The 27203-nt window shown below is 42.4% G+C and overlaps 1 pseudogene; it reads right to left on the reverse strand.

The window, feature by feature from the left end:
- Positions 1-3212: 3212 nt before the first annotated feature.
- Positions 3213-27203, reverse strand: part of LOC127183577 (vomeronasal type-2 receptor 116-like) — a 35985-nt pseudogene continuing 11994 nt past the window's right edge.

Raw genomic sequence — 27203 nt, forward strand, 5'->3', positions numbered from 1 at the left:
TCAATGGTTTCATGAGCTACACATGAATCCATCATTGAATCTTCACTTATTTTTCTATTGGTACAGGAGGTTGTCCCTACTGTCGCAGGAATGTAAACCATGTGTCATACCACTGGGCTGCATTGACAACTACCATTATTTATTCTTGCTGTCAGATTTCATTCATAATTATACGTTCCATGAATTCCATAAATAACAACTGATACTACTGAAATGAAGCATAGTGTATTCTTGAAGAAAGAACAAAGATACTTGGTTTTCAAAAGGATTACTATTTGGACCATAAGATTGTAATCCTCTCAGGAATTAAAATATAGGAAGTACTGAACCCCAAGCTCTTTTAATTAAACAAATTATTCTGTGCAACTCTTGCTCTCTGGCAAAGTGTTAATTTTTTGGATTTCTTTTATTTTATTAACTTATTCAGATTACATCTCAATTGTTTTCCCCTCAGTTGTATCCTCCCATTATGCTCTCCCTTCCTCTTTCACCCTGTTCTTCTCATCTAGGTCTGTGATCAAATGAGACCTCCTCCTCCACCATGTGGTCATTGGCTATCAAGTCTCGTTTTATGGCCTGCTTATCTTTCATCTGAGTGCCACCAGGCCTCCACAACAATGAGAAGTGGTCAAATATTGGTCACAGGAGTTCATGTCAGACTAAGTCCCCATGCAACAGACAACTGTGAAAATGTCCAATGGATATCAATGGACAAATGTACTGTCCATTGGATAAATCTGAGTAGGGATTCAATGTTACTAAATGTGTTCTCCTTGTTTGATGCAGTAATTTGAGCAGAACCCCCTGAGTACAGATCTGTATATCATGATGATCTTTTTGTAGTTTTCTATGATCTTGTGGATCCTTCTATTTCATCATTCTCCCATACTTCTCTTCCCTGGAGTCAGAATAGGAGGTCCTTGCATCTAATCCAATCTCCTGGTAAGTGAAGACTTTCATGGAACACCACTTTTGGGCTACTGTCCAATATAAGTGTGTAAATATGATATGAGTCTCTCTCTCTCTCTCTCTCTCTCTCTCTCTCTCTCTCTCTCTCTCTCTCTCTCTCTATATATATATATATATATATATATATATATATATATATATAAAATGTCTAATGTCTCCTCTAATATGAGGTATTGTACCCACTCAACTGAAGTAAAATACCAGGTTTATTTCCAGTATCTTGAAAGTGCACTTCATTTAGGATAATTGATACAATCTAATTGTCAATTCATGAAATAATGGTCATGTCAATTATAAGTCTATTTTATCACAAGTGTATACATCCTAGTTAAAACAGATAGATACAATTCTATAGATGTATCAGGTAATGTTGTTAGTTATGGTCTTGAGTATTCTCAGAGACCAACAGAATATGACATTTAAAGATATTTCTATTATTTTAAAGATTCTTTGAGAATGAGACAGGTTAACCATTGGCAACACTCAGCCTACATCAAAGAAGATGATGAGCACAGAAGAACCTCCTAAAGGGGATGACTTCAAATGCTGCAAATGTCATGAGGCAAAAACTTCTCATTTCTGATACAGACAGAATTCTGCCCCAAATTTGCTAAGTCTGGATGGAGGCAGTGTTGATGGCAAAACTCTACCAAGACAGGGTGAGCAAGTCCTCCCCAGCTCTTAACTCATAAATGTATCTGTCATGTATATTGGGCCAGAAGGCTAAAGATGATATTCCAATGTTATAGAGAGTTTTGCTTGACTGTTCAGGGAGCATACTGTCTCAGTCACTTTTTCATTTTGGAAGCTGCTAACCTACACTTCCAGTTCATGTAGGTAATTAAGTTTTATTCCTCCTCAAGTCTCTGATGTGGTTGAGATGAGATAGTTTAGCCTTCCAATTAAGCCTAGTTGTGTAGAGATTAAGATGTTTTTCAGTCTACATAGATGCTTTAAGTTGGGAAAGAAGAAGTATGAAAAATATTAATTTGCAGTCAGAATTTTAGAAGCACCAATATGGGAAAGATGATTTGTTCAAGATTGCCAAATACAAGTAGCCAAACACTATGGATGTAACATTATCAAGTCCTGTTTGTTCTGTGATTCTTCTTGCTGTAAGTAGTTTATTTTATTTATGTGTAACAATATAAGTGTCTAAGTAAAAAAGAAATATTATTTAAAAATAAAAAGTGAAAAACAAATCTTTTTTTGAAATATTTTTATTAATTTATTCATATTACATCTCAATGGTTATCCCATCCCATGTATCCTCCCATTCCTCTCTCCCTCCCATTTTCCCATTACTCCTCTCTCCTATGACTGTGACTGATGGGGACTTCCTCCTCCTTTATATGCTCATAGGGTATCAAGTCTCTTCTTGGTAGCCTGCTATCCTTCCTCTGAGTGCCACCAGGTCTCCCCATCCAACGGTTGGGGTCATATGTGAAAAACAAATCTTAGTGAATATTTTTTGTAATATATTGCTACTTTAAAAGATGATGTAATCTGAATTGTGTGCATGTGTGTACATGTGTGTGTTTAAGTGTGCACTTTAGTGTATTTTTGTGTACATTTATGAGTTCACATAACCATTGTTCCCAAAAGAGCACATCACTTTGATTTTCTTTTTGGAGCTTTTGTTACAGTCCTTTGGAGTAATCATTTTCTCAAGACTGGACTGGATATTGAATCAGGTCCTCTACAAGATTAAGGCATACTATTAACTAGTAGGCCATCAATCCATTTTTTGTTTTTTTTATTTGTTAATCAAGATATTACTCTCTCTTATAGGTAATATTCCTTTAGCTCATATAACACAATTAGAGGTATTTTATCTTCCCCCTGTAGGAGGAACATTGTTTCAACTTCATCTGTAAACAACAGTTCTCTCTAAAATCTCCTTGTATTTTATTCTTAATATAGAACTGTAATAAAAGTCATTCATTCTTCCAAGTATTAAAGAATACTTTGAGGTTATTGTGAACATTTGTATGTTTGAGCAGAGAAGAACAGTTCCACAATGTACACATGCCAGAAAGCTAAGCCTCATAAAAAATGCTTAGCACACGATCATATGGAAAGGTAGATAATGTTAGTAGATATGATACTGACTAGCATCACCAGTAGAAAACAAATGAGAGAGTCATTCTAAAAAGAATTAGATATTGAACTGTAATCCTCTATATGGTGTTCATACAGAATCATTATCTGTCAATTGTAGTTCATATAATAAGTGTTTAGGATTATGATTTCTTCCTGATTTTTTGGATAGAAATTCTTTCTGGTCTTAACAAAATTATATAGAACATAGGAACAAAGATGCATCCAAACATCCCGGCACTGGAAGGCAAGATGGAGAAGATCTCCAAAGCAACCATGACCTTGCCTTTGGTGCTATGATATAGAGGGATGAAGCTGACCCAGAAACAGAAGAACAACAACATGCTGAATGTCAGGTACTTGGCTTCATCGAAGGTGTCAGGCAGGTTTCTTGCCAGGAGAGCTACAGTGAAGCTTGCCATGGCCATGCAGGCCAAGAATCCCAGGACACATTAGAATGCAGCAACTGAGCCCTTGTTACAGACAATGATGATGTGACCATGCTCAGAGTATGCATCAATATCAACAAATGGAGGTGAAGTTCCTAGCCAAATTGAACAAAGAACTACTTGAAATAAGGAGCAGATGGGAATGATGTAGTTAGGTACCCCTGATATTAGCATATACTTCATCCTTCTTCTGGGGGCTGTGAGTTTGAAAGCCAGAACCACAGTGATTATTTTGACCAGAACTGTGGAAACAGCTACAGTGAATACAACTCCAAATGTGATCTGCTGCAGGGTGCAGGTGGCTGTGTTTGGACGTCCAAGGAAAAGCAAGGAGCAGAGGAAACAGAACATGAGTGATATAAGTAAGAGGTAGCTGAGGGTTTTGTTATTTGCCTTTACAATAGGAGTGTCATTGTGCTTCACGAAGACCCCAAGAACCACAGCAGTGAATGCAGTGAAGCACAAGACTATTAAGGCAAGAGCCATATCTAATGGATCTTCATAGCTCAGAAAGACCACAGCTTTGTCTATACAGTTATTCTGTTCTGGGTTGGCATACTGCTCCTCTGGACACATCACACATCGATCCACATCTGATGGAGAAAGGGAGATTTTATTAGTACTACTTCAGTATTTTATTGATAGGACATTGTTGGGAGCCGAGAGACCCTGGCTGAGCTGAGAGACCCTGGTTGCGTTGAACTCCAGCTGACCCTTACCAGCCAGCCTATACAGAAAGAATTTATCAAACATTTTGCCTGGCAACCGACAAACCGCAAACATCGTGCTTGGCCCCAGGAGAGGGAACTTGGCCCTGAGAAAAGGAACACTCAGTGTACCGTGGCTTTGTAGCCTTTCACAGGAGTCACGGTACATGAACATCTGACGTGCTGTGGTCTCTGGGAGAGGACCGCAGGGCCACCTGTCTCCTCCCCCCGCCCCACACATTGTCCCAGGGGTTCCTACCCCAGAAGATTCTGTACTTTCCCACTGCTCTCCCTCCTTCCCCCGTCCTTCCTGAAGCACACTTTAAAAATCATACACCTGCTTTCAGTAAATGACTCTTGATAAGACTTCCTTTCTAGAGTAGTGTCTTCTCTCCCGCCCATTCTTCATTTACAGGCCACGACCCCCTTCGAGAACCTGAATAACTAAACCCGCGGGATGGGGACAGTGGCGCCCAGACGTGGTTGTCGAAGTACGGGTCGCCCCACGGACAGATTAAGATTGCGATCACCCCTGTGACTTCATGGTTGTCGCCGCTTGCCCGGCCGCTTCCACTATTAGGTGAGTCATCTGTACAATTTCTCAGAATGGGTAAAACTTTGTCTAAAGAGGTGGAATTCATCAAAGGCCTCAAAGAGGCCCTCAGAGAGAGAGGCATAAGGGTTAAAAAGAAACATTTGGTTGAATTTTTCATTTTTGTCGATGAGAAATGCCCCTGGTTCATTATTGATGGGCCGACCATAGATTCACACAAATGGCAGTGAGTTGGTCGTGATTTAAATGTCCTCATAGCTAGGGATGGGAATGAGGCCCTAGGACACAACATTTTTTCATACTGGGGTCTCATTCGTGATATTATTCAAGCCTCTGATTCGGAGACTGGACACAAACAACTCCTTTCTGTTGCAGAGTACTGTCTCAAGTCTTCCCTGCCGCCTTCTCGTTCCTCCTCTCGCACCTCTGCCCATGCCTCTTCTCCTTTCACCTTCATAGATATCCCTCAGGACTCCCCTGTCGACCCATCTTCGAAACCTCCCCAGCCGCCGCCTCCTTCTTCTACGGTCCCTCCCTATCCTTCTCTCCGGTCCGCCTATAATGACCCTCTCTCTTCTACAGACCGCGGCTGCTCTCCTTTCTGTGCCCCTGTCTTTCCTGTGACCAAAAACTCTCCCTCTGCTCCACCCGCCGTGCTCCTTGCCCAGAATGGTGACGACCCACTAGATCCCAGAGATGCTGCGACCCTTGAGGATAAAGCCACCCGCTACCACTCCGAAGAGTGGCCTCCCTTGCCCCTCCCGACCCTCCCCCCTCCCATCAGTGCCTCCTTCCCCACCGCCGCCGCTCCTCCTCCTCCCCTTCCAGCTCTGGCTGCGCCGGAGTCAGCTGCTCTGCCGGCCCGCGCGCCTGCCTCTTTGCCTGCCACGCCCCCTGCTGTCCTTTTTGTTAATCCTGGAGATTCCCTTAACCCTGACGACGACGCAGCCCTTGAAGAAAAAGCTGCTGGAGATCATTCTGAAGAGTGGCCACCTCCTACAGCTTCACCCCGTAAACTGCAGCCTCCTGTCCTCCCCTATAATCAATCTCCTTCCTGCCGATATTTTTCTTGCCTTTGTAACCTAAAAGCCCATCTTCACTCTCAGCTCACAGATGCTGTTGAAATCGCTTGCCTTCAGAAACAGCTTTCGCTTTTAAACTTCTCGTCTTTCACAGACTTCAGTTCCCTGCCTTACTTTCCCTGGCACTCGCTCTCAATCTAATCCTGCTCCTCCCCGATCCTCCGGAGAAGCTGAAGCTGTGAGCAAAGATCCTGCACCCGCCCCGTCTGCTACATGCTCCTGTGCTCTCCAGCTGGGGCCCATCCCCAGGCCCTCCTCTCCCCTCACTCTTTAAGTTCTCTGCCATCATGTTAAAGCCTCAGCTGCCACAACGGGCTCCCCAGCATGTCTGATTTTTGCCAGCCTTGGGGGTCAACCAGGCACAATCCAGCCCACTGTTGCCTCCCCCTCAGCCCCTGCCCCAAATGCCTCAAACCTTTGCCGCGCCTCCCCCTGGAAGCGCAGGAGTGGACCTCTGTGCCTCCGCCTACACAATATTAAATCCTGACTCGGGCGTTCAAGTTATCTTCACAGATTCCACTGTTTTATCTCAGGCCTCCTGGCCTTTCTGTTGGCCGTGCCATCCCTCCCTAACCCACCTCCAGGGTATAGGCGTATCCAACAACACCCTCCCAAACTCCCAGATTCTGACATGGGAGGATCCTGATGGCAATACGGGCTGTGTTCAGCCATTCATCGTCCCTGGCCTGCCTGTCAAACTTTGGGGGCGAGATATATTAACCCAGATGGGATTTTACCTTTTCAGCCCCTCTCCTACTGTGACACAACAAATGCTAGATCAGGGATTCCTCCCTGGTCAGGGCTTGGGCAAAAATAATCAGGGATGCTCAACCCCTGTCCAGACCACTCCCAAACTAGATCGAACAGGATTGGGTTACCGTACTTCTTTTTTATAAGGGCCGTTGCTCCCCCTGCACTCCAGGCTGATAAGATTACTTGGAGAAATGACACCCCTGTCTGGATCGACCAATGGCCCCTCCCCACCAAAAAACTCACCATGGCAATGCAGTTAGTGCAGGAACAGCTGTCCGCAGGCCATATTGAGCCCTCTACGTCTCCTTGGAACACCCCCATTTTTGTCATCCAGAAAAAGGGGGATAAATGGCGTCTACTACAAGACCCTAGAGAAATAAATAAAACTATGGTTCCCATGGGAGCCCTTCAGCCAGGACTCCCCTCCCCTGTCGCCATTCCCAAGGGATTTTCAAAAATTGTTATTGATCTTAAGGACTGCTTCTTTTGCATCCCTTTACATCCGGAGGATTGCAAACGCTTTGCCTTTAGCCTACCCATTGTTAATTGTATAGGACCCTCCCCTCGCTTCCAGTGGAAGGTACTTCCCCAAGGTATGGTCAATAGCCCTACTCTTTGCCAAAAGTATGTGGCCCAGGCCATAGATACCTTTCGCCTTGAACATCCTGATCTCTACCTTATCCACTACATGGATGATATCCTTTTGGCGGGAGCAGATGGTGAGGAGCTCCTGCGAGTTGCATCCTCCTTAGTAGCCAGACTCCAAGAGTTTGGGCTCCATATTGCGCCAGAAAAGGTTCAGCTTCAGCCCCCTTATTTGTTTTTAGGATATGAATTACATTCTCATAAGATTCTCACTCAAAAGATGGAACTTAGAAGAGATTCTTTACACACCCTAAACGATTTCCAAAAGCTGCTGGGGGACATTAACTGGTTGCGCCCCTATTTAAAACTCACCACTGGAGATCTTAAGCTCCTTTTTTCTATTCTTCAGGGCAATCCTGACCCCTCTTCCCCTCGACAACTGACCCCTGAGGCTATAAAATTCTTACAGGTTGTTGAGGCTGCTATTTCAAATCAGACCATTTCATATTACTCCCCCTCTTCCCCTCTCTGGCTGTTGATCCTCCCCACCACTTTTTGGCCCACAGGTTTGCTATGGCAAAATAAACCATTATACTGGTTACATTTACCCGCTACCCTTTCAAAAGTCCTTTCCCCATATCCCCTCCTAGTGGCCAAAATTCTCAGGTTGGGAAGAGAGAGTTCCCTTAAAATATTTGGAAAAGACCCAGACATAGTCAGCCAACCCGATAGCCCTGCCGAAATCCAATGGCTACTACAAACATCCGATGACTGGGCCGTCAATTGCTTTTCCTTCCAGGGAAAGATTGATAACCATCTCCCCTCTGACAAACTTATCCAATTTCTCAGTAAACAAGCCCTAATTTTTCCTAAACATACCAAGAGTACCCCTATCCCACAAGCCCCCTTAGTTTTTACTGATGGCTCCTCCTCCGGTGTAGCTGCCTATGTTATTGATGGGCAAACTACCAGGTTTCAGACTAATCTATCTTCTGCTCAACTAGTGGAACTGACTGCGGTCTTCCAAGTGTTCCAAACCCTGCAAGACCACCCCTTTAATTTATATACAGACAGCGCTTATGTCGCTTGCTCCATTCCTTTGTTAGAAACTGTGCCCTTTATTCAGCCAGACACTAATGCTTCCCCTCTCTTTGCTAAAATCCAAAAAAGTATCCAGCAAAGGACATGCCCCTTCTTTGTCGGACATATTCGTGCCCATACCAGTCTGCCTGGACGTTTGGCCAGGGGCAATCATTTGGCCAACCTAGCCATCAGAAACAGCTTCTTAATTCTGTTATCCCAAGAACGGCACCCCCTTCAAATGGCCCAACAGGCTCATCAACTACACCACCTAAATGCTCAAACCCCGAGACAAATGTTCTCCATTACCAGGGAACAGGCCCGACAGATTGTACGTCAGTGTCAACACTGCATTTTACCTTCCTCCCTGAGCCACATCTGGGATTTAACCCTCAGGGACTCACCCCAGGAGAGTTGTGGCAAATGGACGTTACCCATTTTGCCCCTTTTAGAAAACTAAAATACATCCATGTGTCTATAGACACCTTTAGTGGATTCCTTTACACCACCCTTCAGTCCGGGGAGGCTACAAAGAATGTAATCAGCCATGTTCTTTCCTGCCTCACAGTTATGCCCCGGCCCTCCACGATTAAGACAGACAATGGGCCTGGCTATACTAGCTCCTCCTTTAAAAACTTTTGCGCCCAATTACAAATTAAACATGTTACTGGAATTCCTTACAATCCCCAAGGACAAGGCATAGTAGAAAGAGCTCATCAAACCTTACAAAATATGATTTTAAAACTCAAAAATTCTGGAGGGATATTATACCCCATCAATAATAATCATAAAAATTTATTAAATCATGCCTTATTTGTCCTTAATTTTTTAACCCTTGATAGTCAGGGAAAATCAGCTGCCGATAGATTCTGGCATCCTTCAACTGCCGATACTTATGCTCAAGTACTATGGAAAGATCCATCAATGGCATGGACCAGACCCTGTGCTCATTTGGGGCAAAGGACATGCCTGTGTCTATGACCAGACTCAACAAAATGCTCGATGGCTTCCTGAAAGGCTAATCAAACTGGCTAACCCAACAACCTCCCCAGGAAAAATCCCTGAGAAAGATCAATAAATGTGTTCTCTCCTAGAATGTCCCTGCACATCTTCTTCCTCGTCCTCCTGAGCCCGGTGGTAAGTACTCCCCTCTCTCACCCCCGCCATAATCCCTATGTGATATTCAATTACACATGGGTCATTGTAAACCAGGCTGGTGACATCGTTAATTCCAGTAGCCACCTGGGAGCTCAACCCCATTGGCCGGTCCTCCAAGTAGACCTCTGTGCACTGGCACTTGGGGCTAACCCTGACTGGGGTACTGAGAACATTTTTTGGCCCACGCATGAGTCTAAGGCCCCCGAACAGCCCATAAGAGGAAAAGACTATGTCGGATGCTGCAATGATTTAGAACGAATACTGCTTCATAAGGCTTTAAGCAGACAAGGCTACTGGGGACTAAATGGAGGCCTATATGTTTGCCCTGGCACTTCTCATCGTCCCCGGACCAATAATTACAAGTGCGGAGGCTCTAATGATTTCTTTTGTGCCTCTTGGGGATGTGAGACATCAGGAACCACTTATTGGAAGCCATCCTCCCCCTGGGATTATATCTCTGTCACTAGTTCTTGGATACACCCTGAAGTTAATAATTACTATACGCCTGATGACTTAAAAAAAAACCTTTGCAATAGCGCTCGTTCTGCCACCCTCAGTTGGTGCAATCCCCTATCCATCTCCTTCACCGCCCCAGGTAAACGTCAAATTTGGACTGACAGAGGCTTTGAGTGGGGCCTACAACTTTATAAAATAGGTTATGACATGGGATTAACCTTTAAAATCAGGCTTTTAAAAGAAGTCCCCAATAAAAATGCTGCCTCTGCAGGCCCCAATAATATGCTTCATAAGCCTGTAGCAGCCACCCCAAAGCCTCCTGCACCTAAGCCACAGCCAACCCCTCATCCTTCTGCCACCCTCCACTCTTCTTTCCCTACCCTGTTCCAACCCACCATCCCTGTTGGTCCCCCTAGTACTGCAGAACTCATTATTGATCTCGCTAATGCCTCTATCCAGACGCTTAAAAGTGCTAACTCCTCCACTTACCCAGAATGTTGGATATGTTTCTCCCCCACCCCCCCCTTACTATGAGGGCATCGCGCTCTTTTCCACCCCCTCTTTTACCAATGAGACACCTCCCGCCCTTTCCACATCTGAACCTGACAACTCCATTACAGTTCAATCTATTTCTGGTTGGGCACTTGCCTTCTGGGCCCAAATATGCTTCCCCCCAGAGACCTATTGGAAGTTTGCAATCAGACTCTTGTGTTAAGTACCACCTTCCAATTCGCCTTGGCCCCTAATGGTACTTATTTTGCCTGCTCTTCAGGCCTGGCCTCTTTTCTCTTTACCCCTTTATTTATCCACAAACGTGATTGGTGTGTGACGGTCCTCTTATTCCCTCGCTTCTCCGTCCACAACCCTGAAGATTTCCTGAACTTTATAAATAAGGGCATCTCCATCCACCCCCGATCTAAGAGAGAGCCCATTACGACCCTCACTATAGCCACTATTTTGGGCCTTGGTGCAGTGGGGGCAGGTACAGGAATTGCCTCCCTGGTGACCTCCAAACAAGGTTTTGCTGAACTCCAGACAATTATTGATAGAGATATTTCTAATATGAGAGATGGGATTCAGGAGGTAAAGGACTCCCTTGATTCCCTTGCAGAGGTAGTTCTTCAAAACCGCAGAGCCCTTGACCTCCTTTTCCTCAAGGAGGGGGGCTCTGTGCTGCTCTTAAAGAGGAATGTTGCTTCTATGTCAGTAAAACAGGCTTAGCACAAAAGAGTCTTGACAAAGTTTCCAAGGCCCTGGAGGAACGTCGGCGAGCCAGAGAGAAACAAGAATCCTGGTATCAAAATTGGTTTTCCTCCTCCCCCTGGCTCTCTACCCTCTTGACCAGCCTCCTGGGCCCCTTTGTGGGGATCCTCCCCCTCCTTTCTTTTGGGCTTTGGGCCTTCCATCGTTTAACCACCTTTGTTAAAAGCCAGGTTGACTCTGCTACCAAGAATATACAGGTCCATTACCACAGCCTCTCCTCAGAAGATCCTAAAAATAATGCCTCCGAAACAGAGAACTCAAGGGTCCAACGGCCTTCACAGCAGCCCTATGGACAACCTCTACATTTCCAGGCATTACGCGATGCCAAATGGAGGGCTTGACTCTGCCCAGGCATTTCTGGTAACCTCATCAAACCCCTTCCCATCATCCTCAGTTCTTACCGCACAGCCTTTTTGCCTTAGAGGTCAGATCATTCCCCCAGGCCTGGCAGGCTGCCTGTAAGTCCTACATAACTAACTTGCAGTGAGTCTCTCTCTCTCTTCTCTCTGCATGGCCTTTGCACTCGACTGGCCCTGGTTGCCATTGCACGTCGTAAGGCACCCTATATCTACGTGCACCCAGTGGCCATTGCACCCCGCAGGGAAGCTTGCCCATTGCACGCGGGATGACACTGAGTGGCACCTCTAAGATGGTCCTCGATCGGTTGGCTCTGAGACATGCTCCAGCCTTGATCGGACCATTTTCTTTTCCTAAGCTCACTGCCCATATAACACCCTATGGAGAGCTGCGAAGTACTGCGCCCACAGGCGGCACCAGTTTTCGCCTTCCACCACCCCGACAGCGAGCGCTCTCAGGAATGTGTGAGACCTTCCTTGGTATGTGGTGTGCTGGGCCCTTATTAAATAGGGAAGGGGGAGATGTTGGGAGCCGAGAGACCCTGGCTGAGCTGAGAGACCCTGGTTGCGTTGAACTCCAGCTGACCCTTTCCAGCCAGCCTATACAGAAAGAATTTATCAAACATTTTGCCTGGCAACCGACAAACCGCAAACGTCGTGCTTGGCCCCAGGAGAGGAAACTTGGCCCTGAGAAAAGGAACACTCAGTGTACCATGGCTTTGTAGCCTTTCACAGGAGTCACGGTACATGAACATCTGACGTGCTGTGGTCTCTGGGAGAGGACTGCGGGGCCACCTGTCTCCTCCCCCCGCCCCACACATTGTCCCAGGGGTTCCTACCCCAGAAGATTCTGTACTTTCCCACTGCTCTCCCTCCTTCCCCGCGCCCTTCCTGAAGCACACTTTAAAAATCATACACCTGCTTTCAGTAAATGACTCTTGATAAGACTTCCTTTCTAGAGTCGTGTCTCTCTTCCGCCCATTTCTCATTCACAGGCCGCGACCCCCTTCGAGAACCTGAATAACTAAACCCACGGGACGGGGACAGGACATTAGAGAAGCTTGGCAATATGCACAGATTTATACTGATTATGCAATTTAAGGTCATTGTTGCAGAGCAATGATTTTATTTGATCATACTATTCTTAAATTAAAACCTATCATGTTTGTATTTATTGAATTTTGTTGATGATATATCATGTATAATGTTGTCTGTAAGCACAATTTTATTACATCAATTTTAGTGCTATACTAAAATGAATAGACTCTTGATTTAAGAAAGGTAAATACATTAATGATGGTACACCTGAGTGTGTTTTAAAATCATTAATTCTGTACATTTATTGACTCCTGAGGTTATCGACTGTTTTATCACTGTTGCTTATGTGACAGAATGGGAATCTGCCTTCTATTGGGACCAGAACTGTTGTAAATTTTTGAGTTACAATTCACTAGCCTAAGCACACTAACATAAATGGAACGAGAAGGGAGTATGTGTGATTTATAGATTTGTGTGTGAATGTAGAAGTAATAAGTAAGCTTATGAATCTGAGTTTTATTGGAGTTATAAAGAGGATGTAGTAGGGTGAGTGTGAGAGTTGAATGACATATGAATATAAAATTAGTGATTGAAAACTGCAATAACATTAAATAACGATTTTCTCAGTTGTATGAGTATCTAGCCATAGGGGCCAAGACTCCTGATACTTGTTAATGAGAAGCACCAACATTAAACTGAATGTGGAAAACTCTGTACTTACTGAGCACTAAAACCTTTCATCTTGATTTTGTGTGGAATAATTCATTCCATTCCTCCTCCCTTATTTTAAATTCTATGAGACCCAGACTCTGTAAGTGGGCTCAAGGTTGAAATAAACATGGGTAAACAACATGAGCAAGATAACACAAGGATTCCAATAGTGGTAACCAAGATAGTTTATACTTCCCTATACTACTCCATTCATAAGTTGTAAGATCCAGAATAGCAACTGTAGTATATGTGTGTCAAATTCCACCCAATCATTGGATAATTGCAGAGAGTGATGATGTGCTTCAAGCCATTTCATTATTTTTATCTAGAGGAATACATTTGTGCATAGATATAATTGATGTTTTTATATACCTTAGCTATTTGGCTAAACTGTAAAGAGAATATAAGTATTTCTCAGAAAACCAGCGTTCAAATTCCACTATTAGTCAGCTGTCTCAAAACTTCATGGAACTCTGTCTACATATGTTTTTGTAGCCTCTTATCTGCATCTGCATTTGTTACATGCATCCACCTTCCTCCAATCAAAAACCTAATTAAAGTAGTACAAATAATTTTTGTAATTTTTGTTGTATTTGTTAATATAAATAGCCTATATTATTTCTTTTTTCATTTAAGACAATTTCATTATGTTTACTTTATTTTAGAGAATGTTGTATGTTGGCATGCATGTATGTAAGAAACCATCTTCTAGGAGTTAGTCACATACCATTTCTACATGGATCCTGGGCATGAATTCAGTTCATCAGCCTTAGTGTCAAGATATTTAGATTCTGGGTCATCTCACTTGCCACTAGTGCCCTTTAAGAACTTTCATTTAATTATATAGAATGACAGGCAAAATACTTGAAAAATTTTCCATTGCTTATTTGCATTTAGTCACCTCTAAATAAATAATCATATGATTAATATGTTCTGTGTAGGTGGAAATATTATTTTAATATTTTGAACTAAATTATTGTTGTATAAATTATTCTAAGCCAGAACAGTATTATATTATTACATTATTAATTGGATGATGTATATAAAATAATGATTACAAGAATCCTCATATTTCCTACATAATGTCTGAAGACTCATCCCCAACATACTTAGAATGATGTAACATCAGACATTTGAAATTTGGCTTTGGATACTACAAAATATCTTCCAACTCATTCTTAGAATCTAATAATTATAAGAGAAATATTTTCTCTCTGTATTAATCTAACAGAGAACTTGTATTTGGTGCCCTACAGTGACATGACAGGATCTAGCATGTCTGATGCCACATTCTGTTCTGCAGGGAATCCTGTATGTATGTGGTGTGCACAAGCCTTGTAGGGGGACATATATACATGTAAAGAGAATAAATAAAAAAGTTAACGATCAATGATGAGAATCTAATCTACACAGAGTTTCAGAAGAGATAAATCATTAAGAAAATCTATAAAATTCCCAAAAACTGAGGTTTGATTATCAAAATCTTTCTTTGAGAAAATGTGATCCTCTGTCAATTGAGAATGAGTCACAGTGTCCATAAATACATAAGGTTTTACTGTTTGCTGATGTTCAGGAAATTGTTAATATTAGAATTTCTCCAAAGCTCTATTTAGGACAGTTATAAGTATTATTTGTTCAGTTGGTCTTTTGACAAGTTAAGTATCTCAAAGTGGCTAGGAGATGATGATAAACGTGCAAGTTTCTGTACAGCATCAACACTCACTTGTCTCATTAGAAATTTCATTTTCTGGACATGGGCTGCATTCAAAACAGCAGGTGGCTGTCCCCTCTTTCCAGAATTTTCTTTTTTACATTTTTTTTTATTAATTTATTCTTGTTACATCTCAATGTTTATCCCATCCCTTGTATCCTCCCATTCCTCCCCCCCCCATTTTCCCATTATTCCCCTCCCCTATGACTGTTCCTGAGGGGGATTACGTCCCCCTATATATTCTCATAGGGTATCAAGTCTCTTCTTGGCTACTTGCTGTCCTTCCTCTGAGTGCCACCAGGTCTCCCCATGTCCAGAATTTTCTGAATCCAAGACTACAGTCAGTGTTACACACAGAGGACAATATCTGAGAAAAATTAGACTCATGATGATATCAGATTTTATACCTAGTCTTTATATATATATATATATAGATATAGATAGATATAGATATATAGATATATATCAGCTTGTTGAGTTATGAATGACCTTATTCTATAAACAAGAACTGATGGAGAACATGCCACTTAGTACATTGTATAGTGTCAAGCATATAAATGTATGGAAAGAAATTGATAAAAAATTGAATTGGTTCCCAATTCCTAGAAATGTAATAACAAGAATTGATGGTGTGCTGTATGCAAGCACTATAGAACTTCAGCAGGATATTTCTAGTTAATGATTGTCAACTTGACAACAAGTACAGTAAAAAGACAGAGGAGAATTACTTCAGAAATTATGCCCATTAGACTAGACTGTTCCTATATTTGTGAGGCATTTCATTCCATGATAATTGATGTATGAGTGACCATCCCACTGTGGGAGTTGCTCTTGTTAGGCAGGGTTCTATGAGAAATCTAGCAGAACAAGCCAGTATGCAGAGCTTTTTCAGGGTCTAGATTTATTTCCAATCACCAGATTTCTGCCTGGTCTTCCCTTGAGTTTTATTGGTGAGCCAAATCAATTCTTTCCTCACTTTGCTTAGTATAAGTATTTAATCACATCAACAGATTAGCAGTGTAAGACTAAAAGACTCATGCACCCAGGGAAATTTCTCCAGAAACTCAAATACCAAACATGACTTCCAATAAATTGACAGTGTATACTTTGGCAAACTGAATGTAAAGAGAAAAATAGGTGCATGGGCAAATCTTGGTTTAGTTGTTTTGAAAAAGTACTGAATTTCTATGTATTAAGCTGTAGGGTAGAGCCTGAGGGAAACAGGCTCCACAAGGGCTGGAAATGTTGGGAACATTCATATAAAGATTGTTTATTTGACCATGTCCCAAGGAGGGGGAGACCTGGTGGCACTCAGAGGAAGGATAGCAGGTTACCAAGAAGAGACTTGATACCCTATGTGCATATACAGAAGGAGGAAATCCCCCTCAGGAACCGTAATGGGGAGGGGAATAAAGGGAAAATGGGAGGGAGGGAAGAAAAGGAGGATACAATGGATGGGATAACCATTGAGATGTAACAAGAATAAAATAATAAAAAATTAAAGAAAAAGAAAAAAAGATTGTTTAATTTAAATCACAAAAATTTTTAGGATGGCAGCAATCAGTGTGGACCGTGTTTGGAAGCTCCAGTGAACAATTCAGGGAATTACACAGATTACTGAGCCAGGAACACCGAGGTCCTCACACCACGGCAGCAGGAGTGCTCCACGGTTGGGAGGGACCAGGGTATGGAGGACCTGCATGCCCCTGCACGTGGGAGGAGCAGGGATTTTCTTGGATCGGAGCAGCAGTGGAAGAGGCAGCAGCAGCACCAGCAGCACCAGCAGCACCAGCAGCACCAGCAGTGCTGGCTGAGGTTTGCAGCTCAGAGCTTTCTGGTGGAGGCGATTGGTACGGTGGCCTGTGGGAGTTGCTGTAGGAAAGAAGACTCTGGGCAAGATTTGGGTTGCTTGGTGCTTTGAGACCCAAACTGGACTTGGCGGACTGTTCATCCCCAGAGTCCCGGGTTCAACTCAGTGCACAGTGCCGTGGAGACACTGGCTCAGCTCAGCAAGCAATTCTGTCCAAGGCACAAGCTCAGCTCAGCCACAGCTCCCCTGCTGTGATGCAGGCTGGGCAGAGCACTCAGTTCCACCTGAGGGGCTAGCTCAGCAAGAAGGTCTGCCCAAGACACTAGCTCAGATCAGTGTGCAGTTCTGGGGCACTGATGCAGGCTGAGTTCAGCACATAGATTCGGCCCAGAGTCCCTAGCTGGACTTGCCGGGCAGATTGTGCCCAGAGACTCTAACCGAGCTTTGCACACAGGCTTGGTGGCCGTAAGACTCTGGCTGGACTCTCCACGCAGTTTAAGCCTGGAGTCCTGGGCTGAATTCAGCATGCAGTGTGGGTCCAGAGTCCCTGGCTGAGCTCGGTGCACAAATTCTGCCCCGGGGGACTCCAGTGGAGCAGTTTGGGGACAGAGTCCCTAACTGTGCTTGGCAAACAGTTTGGGCGCAGAGACTCTAGCTGAGCTTTTGGCACACTCCCGATTCTAAGACTCTGGTTGGACACAGTGTGCAGTTTGAACCCAGAATTCCTGGCTGAGCTTGGCAGACGGTTCGGGTTCTGAGTCTATAACTGACCACAGCACGCACTTTGGGCCAAAATCCCCTAGCTGAGCTTGGTGCACAGTCCCAGCCCAAAAATTCTGGCTGGAATCTGCATGTATTTTGGGCTCAGAGTCCCTAGGGGAGCTCAATGCATGGATTGGACCCAGAGTCTCTAGCTGAGCTCGGCAGACGGTTAGGGCCCTGAGAATCTAGCTGAGCTCAGTGCATGGTTCGGGTCCAGTGTGTCCCTGGCTGGACTTGGCAGGGGACCCAGAAGGCTGTGAATACCTTGGCCTGACCCAATGCTCATTCAGAGACCCAGAACAATTGCAGGGCCCAAAGTACAGGGGAGCTGAGGATTATGGCTGTGAGAGTCCAAAATGACAGGGCTAGCCTCGTGCCATCCACACCAGTGAGGCATCAGAGCTTCCAGCCTAGGGAAATTATGAGAAAACAAGTGAATCTATCATCAGACTCCCTTCATCCAACTCTGGAAGCTACCCAACATAAACAGAGAAGGCAAGATGTCTAAAGGACAGTGTAAAAGCATACGCAAAAAACTCCAAAACAACATGGCATCTCCAATTTCCAACTATCCCAAAGAAAACGACCCAGAGAATTCAAACACAATGGAAATACAAGAAAATGACCTCAAATCCTTAGTAATGAGGATGATAATGGAGGAAACAAATAAAATTCATAATCAAGATGGATCCAAAATGGCGGCGAGCAGTGTGGACCGCGTTTGGAGGCTCCAGTGAACAATTCAGGGAATTGCACAGATTTCTGAGCCAGGAACACCGAGGTCCCAACACCACGGCAGCGAGAGTGCTCCATGGTTCGGAGGGACCTGGGTGCGGAGGACCTGCGTACCCCTGCACAAGGGAGGAGCGTGAATTTTCTCTTGTCGGAGTGGCAGTGGTAGAGGCAGCAGCACCAGCGGCACAAGCAGCGGTGGCTGAGGTTTGCAGCTCATAGCCTTCCGGTGGAGGCGATTGGTGTGGTGGCTGCTGGGAGTTGCTATGAGAGAGGGGACTCTGGGCAGGATTTGGGTCATGTGGTGCCTTTGGACCCAGACTGGACTCGGCGGACAGTTAGGCCACAAAGTCCCAGGTTCCGGGGGTTCTGGCCCAGCCCAGCAAGCTATTCTGCCTGAGGCACAGGCTTAGTGGAGCGCTCATTTCCACCCTAGGCACCACCTCAGCTCAGCAGCAGGTCCCCTGCAGTGACATAGTCTGGGCGGAGCACTTGGTTCCACCATTGGTGCTAACTCAGAGCAGCCGCAGTTCTCCTGCTGTGGCGCAGGCATGGCGGAGCGTTCAGTTCCACCCTAGGCACCATCTCAGCTCAGGGGCAGGTCCCCGGCGGTGACGCAGTCTGGGCAGAGCGCTCGGTTCCACCACCGGCACTGACTCAGCACAGCCGCAGTTCTCCTGCTGTGACACAGGCTGGGTGGAACATTCAGTTCCACCAGCTCTAATACTCTGGTTGGACACAGTGTGCAGTTTAAATCCAGAATTCCTGGCTGAGATTGGTGGACAGTTCGGGCCCTGAGTCAATAACTGAACACAGCACACACTTTGGGCCAAAGCCCTTAGCTGAGCTTGGTGCGTAGTCCCAGCCCAAAAATTTTTGCTGGACCCTGTGTGCATTTTTGGGCCCAGAATCCCTAGCTGAGCTCAGCAGACAGTTCAGGCCCTGAGAATCTAGCTGAGTTCGGCCCGTGGTTCGGGCCCAGTGTTCCTGGCTGGACTTGGCAGGGGACACAGAAGGCTGTGGATACCTTGGCCTGACCCAGTGCTCATTCAGAGACCCAGAACGATTGCAGGACCCACAACACAAGGGAGCTGAAAATCACTGGCTTTGAGAGTCCAAAACACCAGGGCTAACCTCCTAACATCCACACCAGAGAAGCATTAAGAGCTCCCAGCCTAGGGAAAACTTGAGAAAACAAGTGAATCTATCATCAGACTCCTTCCATCCAACTCTGGAAGCTATCCAACAAAAACAAAAATGGAAAGATGTCTAAAGGACAGTGAAAAAGCATACACAAAAAAAACCCGAAACAACATGGCATCTCCAGTTGCCAGCTATCCCAAAGAAAACAACCCGGAGAACTCAAATACAAGGAAATACAAGAAAATGACCTCAAATCCTTAGTAATGAGGATGGTAATGGAGGAAACAAATGAAATTCATAATCAAATGCAGGAAGACGCAGACAAACAGGTGAGAGACATAAAAGAAGCACATAGAGTGGAAATGGAAAATTTTCAGGAATATACAATCAGATGAAAAAATTAAAAAGTCAGTTCACGATCTGAAAATGAAAATGGATTCAATGATAAACACACAGGCAGAAGAAAAACAAGAATGTGAGACATCAGAGAAGAAGGCGAGCAACACAGAGGTGAGCTTTTCTAACAGAATCCAAGAGATGGAAGAACGAATCTCAGGTCTAGAAGATACAATCACAGATCCTGAAGCAACCATTAAAGAAAATGCCAAATCTGGAAAACTCCTGACACAAAACATCCAAGAGATTAAGGACACCATGAAAAGAAGAAATTTGAGGATAATAGGCATTGAAGAAAGAGAAGATATCAGACTCCAAGGCCCAGAAACTATTCTCAACAAAATCATAGAACAAAATTTTCCCAATCTAAAGAAAGAGATGCCTATAAACATACAAGAGTCCTACAGGACACCAAATAGAATTGACCAGAAAAGAAAAACTGCCTGTCACATAATAATCAAAACACAAAACATGCAGAACAAAGAAAAAATATTAAAAGCTGCAAGGAAAAAAGGCCAAATAACATTTAATGGTAAACCTATCAGAATTACACAAGACTTCTCAGCAGAGACCATAAAAGCCAGAAGGGCCTGGACAGAGATCCTGCAAACCCTGAGACCACAGATGCCAGGCCAGACTACTTTACCCAGCAAAATTATCAATAACCATTGATGGAGAAAACAAAATATTCCATGACAAAAACAAATTCAAACAGTACCTATCCACAAATCCAGCTTTACAGAAGATACTAGAAGGAAAACTCCATCCCAAAGGGTCAAGCTACAACAAAAACTACCCAGGAAATAGATAACTATCCCATGGCAAAAACACAACTACATAAACGCTCGATTGGAACCAACATCAAAATTAAGACTCTTAACAGTCACTGGTCATTAATATTGCTCAACATCAATGGCCTCAATTCTCCAATAAAAAGACACAGACTAACTGAATGGGTGCATAAACAAGATCCAACATTCTTCTGCATTCAAGAAACACATCTCACCCATAATGATAGGCATTACCTCAGGGTAAAAGGTTGGAAAAAAGTATTCCAAGCAAATGGTCACAAGAACCAAGCAGGCGTAGCCATTTTAGTATCGAACAAATAGACTTTCAACCAAAATTAATCAAAAGGGATGCAGAAGGACACTTCATACTCATCAAAAGTAAAGTCAACCAAGATGACATCACAATTCTGAACATCTATGCTCCCAATACAAGGGCACCAACATTTGTAAAAGATCTGCTAAAAAAGCTTAAACCACACATCGATCCCCACACAATAATAGTGGGAGACTTCAACACCCCACTCTCAATGAAGGATAAGTCATGGAAACAGAAACTAAGCCGAGAAACAACATCATTAACCAAAGCCATGGGTTAAATGGACCTAAGAGATATCTATAGAACCTTTCACCCAAACAAGAAAGAATATACCTTCTTCTCTGCACCCCATGGAACCGTCTCCAAAATTGATCACATCGTAGGTCACAAAGAAAGCCTCAATAGATACAAGAGGACTGAAACAATACCTTGTATCCTATCAGATCACCATGCTCTTAGGCTGCAATTCAACAACAACAAAAATGACAAAAAGCCTACACGTACATGGAAACTAAACAACTCTCTGCTAAATGACACCTGGGTCAGAGAAGAAAGAAAGAAAGAAATCAAGGAGTTTCTGAAATTCAATGAAAATGAAGGGACAACATACCTAAATTTGTGGGATACATTGAAAGCAGTTCTAAGAGAAAAATTCATAGCACTAAGTGCCTTTAAAGAGAAATTGGAAACATCGCACATAAGCATCTTAATGACACAACTGGAAGCCCTAGAAAAAAAGAAGCAGAAACACCCAAAAAGAGTAGACGTCTGGAAATAATCAAACTCAGGGCTGAAACAAACAAATTAGAAACTAAGAAAACAGTCCAAAGAATCGACAGAACCAAGAGCTGGTTCTTTGAGAAAAACAACAAGATAGACAGACCGTTAGCCAAACTAACTAAAAAGCAGAGACAGTATTGAAATCAACAAAATCAGAAATGAAAAGGGAGACATAACAACAGACACTGAAGAACTTCAAAGAATCATAAGATCCTACTTTGATGACATATATGCCACAAAATTTGAAAATCTTAGGGAAATGGGTTATTTTCTTGATCAATTTCACTTGCCAAAGTTGAGTGAAGATCAGATAAACAAGGTAAATAGTCCCATTTCACCTACAGAAATAGAAGCAATCATCGATGGTCTCCCAACCAAAAAAATCCCAAGGCCAGATGGTTTCAGTGCAGAATTCTACCAGACCTTCAAGGGCGAGTTAATACCGATACTCTTCAAGCTACTCCAAAAGATAGAAATGGATGGAAAATTACCAAATTCATTCTATGAGGCCATATTCTCATTGATACCTAAACCTCACAAAGACTCAACAAAGAAAGAGAATTTCAGACCAATTTCTCTTACGAACACCGATGCAAAAATACTAAATAAAATACTTGCAAAATGAATACAAGAACACATCAAAGATGTCATTCACCATAACCAAGTAGACTTCATTCCAGGCATGCAGGGATGGTTTAATATATGGAAATCCATCAATGTAATCCATCATATAAACAAACTGAAAATAAAAAACCATATAATCATCTCTTTAGATGCAGAGAAAGCATTTGATAAAATCCAATACCTATTCATGTTTAGAGTTTTAGAGAGATCAGGGATACAAGGCACTTTCCTCAACATAATAAAGGCTATATACAGCAAGCCAATAGCCAAAATCAAAGTAAATGGTGAGATACTCAAGGAAATTCCTCTAAAATCGGGAACAAGGCAAGGCTGCCCACTCTCTCCATATCTCTTCAATATAGTACTCGAAGTCCTAGCCAGAGCAATAAGACAACAAAAGGAGATCAAAAGTATCCAAATGGGAAAGGAGGAAGTCAAATTATCCCTATTTGCAGATGATATGATAGTGTTCATAAGTGACCCTCAAAATTCCACCAGAGAACTCCTAAGGCTGATAAACACCTTCAGCAAATTGGCTGGATACAAAATTAACTCAAAAAGGTCTGTAGCCTTCCTATACACAAATGACAAGCTTGCAGAGGAAGAAATTAGGAAAATCACACCCTTCACATTAGCCACAAGCAATATAAAATATCTAGGAGTCACTCTAACTAAGCAAGTGAAGGGCTTGTTTGAAAAAAACTTTCAAAACTCTGAAGAAAGAGATTGAAGATGACCTGAGAAGATGGAATGATCTTCCTTGCTCATGGATCGGGAGTATTAACATACTAAAAATGGCTATACTACCAAAAACAATCTACAGATTCAATTCAATCCCTATCAAAATACCTACACAATTTTTTAAAGACATTGAAAGTTCAATTCTGAACTTCATATGGAAAAGCAAAAAAACCCAGAATAGCTAAAACAATCTTGGACAATAAAAGGTGCTCTAGAGGAATCTCCATACCTGATCTCAAACTGTACTATAAAGCAATAGTAATTAAAACAGCATGGTACTGGCACAGCAACAGGCTGGTTGATCAGTGGAATTGAATCGAAGACCCAGATAAGAATCCACACACATATGGTCACTTGATTTTTGACAAAGAAGCCAAATCCATTCAATGGAAAAAGGATAGCATCTTCAACAAATGGTGCTGGTCTAACTGGGAGTCTATGTGTAAAAAAAAATGCAACTGGACCCATATTTGTCACCTGGCACAAAATTCAAATCCAAGTGGATTAAAGACCTCAACATAAAACCAGAGACACTAAGTTACTAAGACAAAACAGTGGGGAAGAGCCTGGAACATATTGGCACAGGAGACAACTTCATGACCAGAACACCAACAGCCCAGGCCTCAATGTCAACCATTAATAAATGGGACCTCATGAGGCTGAGAAGCTTCTGTAAGGCAGGAGACATTGTCAAGAGAACAAAGCGACAGCCTACAGACTGGGAAAAAATCTCCACCAACCCTACATCTGACAAAGGTCTAATATCCAAAATATATAAAGAACTCAAGAAATTAAACACCACCCAAGCAAATAACCCAATTGAGAAATGGGGCTTGGAACTAAACAGAGAATTCTCAACAGAGGAATATCAAATGGCTGAGAAACACTTAAAGAAATGCTCAATCTCCTTAATCATCAGGGAAATGCAAATCAAAACAACTCTGAGATTCCATCTTACACCCATCAGAATGGTTAAGATCAAAAATTCAAGCGACACATGCTGGCAAGGATGTGGGGACAGAGGAACACTCCTTCATTGCTGATAGGAATTCAAACTAGTACAGCCACTTTGGAAATCTATCTGGTGCTATCTCAGAAAAATTGGAGTAGGGCTTCCTCAAGACCCAGCGATTCCACTCCTTGGAATATACCCAGAAGATGCTCCAGCACACAACAAGAAAATTTGCTCAACCATGTTCATAGCAGCCTTATTCATAATAGCCAGAACATGGAAACAGCCTAAGTGTCCCTCAGTAGAAGAGTGGATAAAGAAACTGTGGTACATATACACTATGGAATACTACTCAGCTATTAAAAACAAGGAATTCCCGAAATTTGTGGACAAATGAATTGAACTAGAAATGATCATAATGAGTGAGTTAACCCAGAAGCAGAAAGACTCAAACGGCATATGCTCACTTATAGCTGCATACTAGCCCAAGGGTCATGTCCCACGAAAGCCTTCACTTACCAGGAAACTGGGACAGAGGGGAGGGCATCCTATTGGGACTCTAGATGAAAGAAGCCTGAGAGAATAGCAAAGTAGAAGGATCCAGAGGGTCCTAGAAACCTACAAGCAGAACATTATGATAGGCAGATTTGGGCCCACGGTTTCCGCTCAAACTAAGGCACCAGCCAAGGACAATACAGGAGGTAAACTTTAAACCTCTACCCAGATCTAGCCAATGGACAGAACATTCTCCACAGTTGAGTGGAGAGTGGGATATGACTTTCTCATGTACTCTGGTGCCTCACATTTGACCATATCCCCTGGAGGGGGAGACATGGTGGCACTCAGAGGAAGAATAGCAGGTTACCAAGAAGAGACTTGATACCCTATGAGCATATACAGGGGGAGGAAATCCCTCTCAGGAACAGTCATAGGGGAGGGGAATAAGGAGAAAATGGGAGGGACGGAAGAATGGGAGGATACAAGATATGGGATAACCATTGAAATGTAACAAAAATAAATTAGTAAAAAATTTTTAAAAATTTGTAAGTTAAAATAAAATATTGAACGTGAAGGTCATTTGCCTGACAATGAACATTGAAATTAGGGACTGCACGGGTAATTGATCCATTTGTGCCTTCCCAGTTTGAATCCTTTGTTCTTTATTGTGGATAAAATTGTGATTCTATAATTGAGTTTATGTGATGGATCAATGCTAATTGATATATGTATGTTGAAGTGTGTTTTCATATCTGGAACCAAGTCATGTTTCTCTTTTGTTGCTGAGTTCTTTTGGTAGGTGTTTAGTCAAGAATTATTCCATACATACCCATCTTAGAGATTATCATCTAATATGTAATATTTCTATTACACTTCATTACAATTCATTTCCACTATTCTCATAGAAAAGCTCTCTTCATGTATGTGAATGAGTTTCTGACTTTCCCATGGAGACATCAAACCTGTCTTTCTCAAAGCAGTTCTTATTGCCTTTGTGTTTCAATTAGAAAATGTGGCTACTACAATTCTGTTATTATTTATAATTGTTAGTTAATTATTTTTGCATGTTGTTACTGCAATATTACTTCCTTTCTAATAGATGATTTTCTTTCTGTTGTTCTTGTGTTGTTTTTATGTAGCAGTGGCAACTTTTGTTCATCTTATGTATAATTATGAAGTTCTTAAAGTATCATTTGTAGTGTTGTTTCAGTGCACATGAATTTCTATAATTGTGTTCATTATTGAACTTTGGTCTATTTCCTTCTATTATGAGATACCAATATACTGTGTATAGTAGTTAGCCTTGACAGTTATGTTTCTAAATTTTGACACAAATGACAGTTACTCTGTACCTTTAAGAGCCTCCATAGTGGAATCTGCTATTCTTCATGTGCTGCTAGTCTATGAATGGGATTTCTATACAGAAGCATTCTATATCCTCTTCTTGGTACAAAGCAAATTTAAATTATATGTATATATCAAGGTCTGGCTCATTTTTGTGGTGGCGTGTGCCTTTAATCCTAGCACTCAGGGAGGCAGATGCAGGGCAATTGCTCTGATTCTGAGACCAGGATGCTCTACTAATTTATCCCTGGATTGCCAAGGCTACACCAAGGAACTCTATCTAGAAAAACAAAACAAAGCAAAGCAAAGCAAAACAAAACAAAACAAAAAACAAGCAAACAACATCCAAAAACAAAGTTGGATAATTTCTGATATTGAGAGTTTAGTATATAAATAAGTGGTCTCTATGTGTGGGTACTGATCATATTTTATTTAAGAAATTTAAAGCTACATTTTGGTGGATAAAATGTAGATGCCTTTAGTCTGTCCTTTTTCTCCTATTATGCCAGTAGTTGGTAAATTTGATCTGTTGGTTGTATGCCCATTATATCCTCTGTATTTATTCTTTATTGTTTTATCTTCTTCATACTTTGAGCATTCTAATTCATATGTCTTTTCTTCAAGTGTTTGCATCCAGTCCTCAACTTGATTTATTTGTTGTTCCCTTACATATTTTAGTTTGATTACTTAGCAATATTTTGTGTCTTCATTGCATTCTTGTTTCTCCTCTTCACTCAGTGTCTTATTGTATACAAGTATTCAAGATGTCACTGTATACTCCCAGAGGAGATTTGTGTTCTTGATTCTTTGGGAAATCTATTATAATTATTATTTTTTCCACTGCATAATTTAAATTATATTTCATGGTTATCTTAAAAGGATTCAATATAGAATGTTAACTTGCACCAAAACTAAGAAAAATAAACTGATGCCCAAGGAATTCATGATTCAAAGACATATATCTTGCCAGTGGTACAGATGTAGTTAAAATATATCTCAATGTATGATGAAGTTCAGTTATGAGCACTCATGCAATCAGGCGTGTCATTACTCCAAGCTACAAAATAATTACATTTTGATTTTTTTCTAATTTGGCATCATTAATTCAGATCACATCCTGGATTTTTACTATTTACTTGTATCTTCATATTCCCATACTTTCACCCACCCTATTGGTCTCCCCTAGACCTTGGAGAACAGGGGAATTCCTCCCCCACCATATGGTCACAGCAAATCAGGAATCATCCAGGTTTCTTCTTCTCCTTCCTCTGTGTGCCCAAGGGCCTCCCAGCAAGGGCAAGTGATCAAATATAGGTAAGTATAGTTCATATCAGAGGCAAAGT

The sequence above is a fragment of the Acomys russatus genome, chromosome 31, assembly GCF_903995435.1.
Source record: "Acomys russatus chromosome 31, mAcoRus1.1, whole genome shotgun sequence".
NCBI classification, from domain to species: Eukaryota; Metazoa; Chordata; class Mammalia; order Rodentia; family Muridae; genus Acomys; species Acomys russatus.